Genomic DNA, 6,001 nt, shown 5'->3' with positions numbered 1-6,001 from the left:
GTAGGGCCTTGCTGGAGGAGGTGTGTATCGGGAGCAGCCAGGTTCCCTTTGCAAGAGTTCACTTCCCTGCCTTGCTGCTGTATTCCACTTTTTGTGACAGAGGTGATGTCCAGCCTCTGCTCATGCCATGGACAAAAACCTGTCCTCTAAAAGTGAAATTCAGAATCATAAGGAAAAAAAAAACAAAAAAAACAAAACAAAACAAAAAAAAAAAAACTTGCTTCCTTCTATATGGAGACTCTACAGAGCCTGTCAAATTATATTGGATGTTTTAATTCTCTTTAAATACTATATAAAATCCATTTATTTGAGAAATGTCTATGAAAAACTTAGCAGCTATGTGTGAAAATATATGAGCATGGAAGTCAGAATGGTGTTTGATGATGGGTAATAGATATTGGCAATGGGGAAGAAAATTCTGTTGTGATCAGGTGCTATCTTAAGCAGTACCCTAGGTGAATGCATTAGCCAGACTTATCAGAATGCAGTTAGCACAACTATGTTTTTCTATGTAGGTAAATTTTATCTCAATAAATATGAATTCAAAAGGTAAGCAGTATCCATGGAAAGCTAGATGAACAAAATGGTTCATGTGTCTGGAGTTATTTTGCAACAGCAGGAAGCCCTGGCATGTCCATTCATATGTTTTCCCTCTCTCTCTCTCTCTCTCTCAAATAAATACATAAATGAGTAAATATAAAAGAAGTAAAAAGTTTCAAAGTACTCATTTTCATTGCCACATTGCACACAAGGGAAAGCCAACATTTTCAAAATCAATAAAAAGTAGATTTTGCAATTAAATTCTACTTTGATTTAGTGGAAACATATATCATATTAATTTAATCAAAGAAAAAGATCTAAGAAATATATCATTTGAATTAAAGACTTGGTCAAATAAAGTTAAATATTTCAAATGTAACAATAATTGCCTTTTCTATGTAAAAGAGCCCTGAATAGATGACACTAAAATTTCCAATAGAAAGTGAAAAAGTTAGACACACAGATGTTTTTCTTCAGAAAAATAAATATTCTGATATTTCCTACTCTGAAAATAGGATTTTGTGTATAAAATTTAGTTTTGTTGAAATAATTCTAACCACATTAGACAAAGATGAAAGGTAGGGTGGGGAGCGATAGTGATAAAGTTACAGTTAAATATTGATGAAACTCAGCTTTAGGAAACAACATTCCTTCCTGAAGAAGAAATAATCAAGAAACTTTTGTAAGAATTTAAGTTTGTTGGATAACTTATCATGTCTATAGCTGCTACTCTGTTATGCTTAGTAATTTACACAGTTTTTCAGTTTCTGATGCATACAGTATTCTATTTAAAAGAGATATTTCACTGCAAAAAAAAACAAAAACAAAAAACAAAACACTCATGCTCCCCATCACTCCCCATTCCAACAACTATGCCCAAGTAAGCAACCTAAGTTAAACTCATCAGGTCCCTCTGATGTTAAGGGTAAATATAGATGGAGCCAACAGCTGGGTAGAGTTCAAAAGGAAGCAGAAAGTCATGTTAACATTCTGTGTATGAGGGAGGCTAAGAGGCCATTCAGTTTGGGTTAAATGTTACTCTGCCCTATCAACAGCAAGATGTTGAAAAGAACCAAACCTCTGTGAATCTACTTTCTCATCTTTACATTCGCAACTCTAAATTGACCCATTTTATAAGTTAAGTTTACACATTAAGCATTAGTGTTTTTAAAATGCTTAAAGAATGGTAATTTAATAAATAGTCATCAGTTTTCATTAAATATATAAATGAAGTGGGTGTAGTGGCACACACCTTTAATCCCAACACTGAGGAGGCAGAGGTGGTAGGATTGCCTTGATTTTGAAGGCAGCCTTGAGAGTACACAGTGAATTCCACTACAGTCTAGGCTATAATGAGACCCTACCTCAAAAAAAAAAAAAAAAAAAAAAGATGAAGATGTCATAAAAGCATGTAGGTCAAGGCAAACATTGAACTTATCTAAAATGTATATCAGATTTTAAATGGACGATTTAAAAAGGAATCAAGTAATGATGGCTTAACAGTTAAGGTGCTTATCTGGGAAGCCTAAAGACCTATATTTGATTCCCCAGTACCCCCATTCTTATTGCTATACCTAAACCTGACTTAAAACACATTCTCCAATATCCTTTTTTGAGACAGTCTTCTATACCCATCAGCCCACATGGGAGGACCATCAGCAACTCTTGCAGACCCTCTTCATCACAGAGGAACATGAAAGAATCTGAAGGGAAGCCAAGAAACTAGTGTTGGGAGTCAACAGCCACCTCACAGAGAACTCTAATGTTATTGATGAGGTCTTCACTTTATACGACCAGACTGGGATCCCAATACCACTGAAGATAGGGCATTCCTTAACCTCTTTCACCATAATCTGATGGGTGGTCTCCAGGCAGCTGCTTGATCTGCACCCTACAAATTTGTCTAAGGTGAATGAAATGACCCAAGGGCTCAGAGAATTTCCTACTGCTTTCCTAGAAAGGCTGCAGTAAGCATATAGGACATGCCCCCTCATAGATTCCCAAGGGCCCAGAGAATAGGCAAACTATTAATATTGCTTTTGTCACTCAGTCCACACCATTTATTAAAAAGGAGATTCATGAAATAGAAGTCTTTGAGAGTAAACTTCTTTTAGAGTTAATAGAACTTACTGTCAGGTTGTATAATAATGAGACACTCCCAAAGATACACAGGCTAAAAAAATGGCAAAGATTATGGTGGCTACCTTCAAGAAGGCACAAAGCTCCATGAGACAGCCCTTATACTTTGCTCAGTATGATTCCACCTGAAGGGCAAATATATACTGTGCTGGACCTAAAAGGTACTTTCTTTAGTATCCTATTGGCAAAGGGAAGTCAACCCAAATTTGCTTTTGAATGGACAGCCCAAACAAGGCACCAGTGGGAAACTAACCTGGACTAGGCTTCTGCAGGGATTTAAAAATTCCCCCACCCTCTTTGATGAGGCTCTTCATGTAGAGACTTGCAGGCCTTTTGCAAGGAAACGCCTGAGACAACTGTCCAGTGGTACCTGGACAACGTCCTCTTAGCTGCAGAAATGGAAGAGGAATGCCTCTCTGCCACAGTGCACCTCCTGGACAACTTACAACATCTTGGCTATGCTGTATCAGCCAGGAAGGCTCAACTGGTGTGCGTAAGGCAAGCTACTTGGGACACAAACTCCAAGAAGGTGAGAGTATGCTTTCGGCCTCTAGGATTCAGGCCATCACTCAAATCCCCACTAAGAGACAGGTCTGAGAATTCCTCAGAGCTGTAGGGTATTGCAGAATTTGGATCCCAAGGTTTGCTGAATTAGCCAAGCCTCTATATGAAGCCATGAAAGGACAAAAGGAAAAAAAAAAAAAAAGATTTTAATTAGACTGAAAATGAGAAACAAATATTCTGAGCCAAGAACTAAAATCAGCTCTGACATCAGCCCCTTCCCTGGTGCTTCCAGACTTATGAAGGGGACATCCAGGGATATCCTAACTCAAATACTTGGGCCATGGCATTGCCCAGTGGCCTACCTGTCTAAGAAGCTAGACCCAGTAGCTGCTGGTTGGCCTCCTTGTCTCTGGGCTATTGCAGGTGCTACTATTCTGACAGAAGATGCTGACATATTAATCTTGGGGCAGACTTTATCAATTATGGCCTCCCATATGATAGTCTATAAAGAGCCCCCCAGACCGATGGCTCTCTCTTTCACATAACTCACTATCAGGCCTAGCTCTTAGATCAACCAAGGATACAGTTTTTCAAACCAAGGCTTTGAACCCAGCAGGAAGGCATCAACCCTTTTGCGTGACTGCCTAGAGGTCACCTCTGCCTTCCATGGACTCCTCCCAGGGCTGGCAGATGTGGCTTGGCCAGACCATGATCTGATGATGTATTTTGATGGCAGCAGCTTTGATGTGGACAGAATCTGGTATGCAGGGGTAGTTGTGATGACTTTGGAAGAAACCCTATGGGCTGAGGCCTCAGGGCACATCAGCTCAGAAAGCTGAACTGATAGTACTGACCAAGGCTCTGATATTGGGAAAAGGCAAGACAGTAAATATCTACCTAGACAGCTGTTATGCTTTTGCCATGGCACATGTACATGGAACCATCTACTTGGAGTGAGGGTTATTAGCAGCCGAAAGTAAAGACATTAAAAATAAAACAAGATTCTTCCCTGCAGGACCCCTCCTCTCTCTCTCTCTCTCTTTCTCTCTTTCCCTCTTTCTCTCTCTCTCTCTCTCCCTCCCTTCCTCCTCCCCTCTCCCTTTTCCTTCTCCCTCCCTTCTTTCCTCTCTCCCTTTCCTCTCCCCTCCTCCCTCCCTTTTCTTTTCCCTCTTCTCTCTCTCTTAGCTCCCTAACATTAAAGAGAAAATGCTGCTATCAGTGACTTCCAGGCCTGGGTTTTCGACTTTTGGCTGTACCAAGAACAACAAGAAGCCATATGTGTCATTGGCTCAGCAGATGGCACCACCAAGTCCAAGCAACAGCACCTCTAACAGCAACAGTGGAAGCAACGGGCATGACCAGCTGAGCAAAACCAACCTGTACATCCGGGGACTGCAGGCAGGCACTACTGACCAGGACCTCGTCAAGTTGTGTCAGCCATATGGCAAGATTGTCTCCACTAAGGCCATACTGGACAAGACCACGAACAAGTGCAAAGGCTATGGCTTTGTGGATTTTGACAGTCCGTCTTCAGCCCAGAAGGCTGTAATGGCCCTGAAAGCCAGAAGGGTACAGGCGCAGATGGCAAAGCAACAGGAGCAAGACCTCACAAATTTATACATCTCAAATCTCCCACTGTTAATGGATGAGCAAGAACTGGAGGGGATGCTGAAGCCCTTCGGCCAGGTTATCTCCACACGAATCCTTCGAGGCACCAGTGGGACCAGCAGAGGGGTTGGCTTTGCAAGGATGGAGTCTACAGAGAAGTGTGAAGCCATCATCAGCCACTTTAATGGCAAATATATCAAGACTCCCCATGGAGTACCAGCCCCATCTGATCCTTTGCTCTGCAAATTTGCTGATGGTGGGCCAAAGAAAAGACAGTACCAAGGAAAATTTGTACAAAATGGACGGACCTGGCCAAGGAATGGAGATATGGGTGGTATGGCCTTGACCTATGACCCCACCACAGCTCTTCAGAATGGGTTTTACCCAGCTCCTTATAACATCACACCTAGCAGGATGCTTGCTCAGTCGGCACTTTCACCCTATCTTCCATCTCCCATGTCTTCATATCAGAGAGTGACTCAGACATCTCTACAAGTACCTAACCCATCTTGGATGCACCACCAGTCATACCTCATGCAGCCTTCAGGCTCGGTTCTGACACCAGGTATGGACCACCCCATTTCTCTCCAGCCTGCTTCCATGATGGGACCTCTTACCCAGCAACTGGGCCACCTCTTACTCAGCAGCACAGGCACGTACCTGCCAACAGCTGCTGCTATGCAAGGAGCTTAACATCTCCCAGCACCCACTAGTGCCTTCTTCTACTGTTTCCGTTGAGGACAACAGTGGCCAGCAGAATCAAGTGGCAGTGGAGACACCCCCAGACCATGGGAACTATTCTTTCCAGTTCAGCAAGTAGCTATGGGCCTAGGACTGGAAAGAACCCTCTGCGCTCTATCCTGGGCTGTTTCTCCAATGCGGGTGGATGGAGCCTGCAGAGCCATGTCGCTTTCTGTATGTGCTACATTCAAGGAGATCACAACCAACCTTTTTCTTTTGTGAAGAAAGTTTTTTTTTTTTTGCTTTATTTTTAATTGCAATGTTATTTTTCTCCTGCCACAAAGAGACACTGTGGCTGGAATTACTCCTCTGTATAAAAAGTTTTTGGGCTGGGTGTGGTGATGCATGCCTTTAATCCCAGCCCTCGGGAGGCAGCAGTAGGAGGATCGCCGTGAGGTTGAGGCCACCCTGAGACCACATAGTGAATTCCAGGTCAGCCTGAGTGAGACTCTACCTTGGAAAACAAAAC

At 42.4% G+C, this 6,001-nt stretch overlaps 1 pseudogene; it reads left to right on the top strand.

Annotated features, from left to right (window-relative positions):
• The first annotated feature begins 4,326 nt into the window (after nucleotides 1-4,326).
• Nucleotides 4,327-5,754, top strand: LOC101598475 (annotated as a pseudogene).
• Nucleotides 5,755-6,001: the final 247 nt, after the last annotated feature.

The sequence above is a fragment of the Jaculus jaculus genome, chromosome 12 (genome assembly GCF_020740685.1).
Source record: "Jaculus jaculus isolate mJacJac1 chromosome 12, mJacJac1.mat.Y.cur, whole genome shotgun sequence".
NCBI classification, from domain to species: domain Eukaryota; kingdom Metazoa; phylum Chordata; class Mammalia; order Rodentia; family Dipodidae; genus Jaculus; species Jaculus jaculus.
The sequence above is the reverse complement of the archived record's forward strand: the minus strand, read 5'-3'. Positions and strand labels throughout refer to the sequence as shown.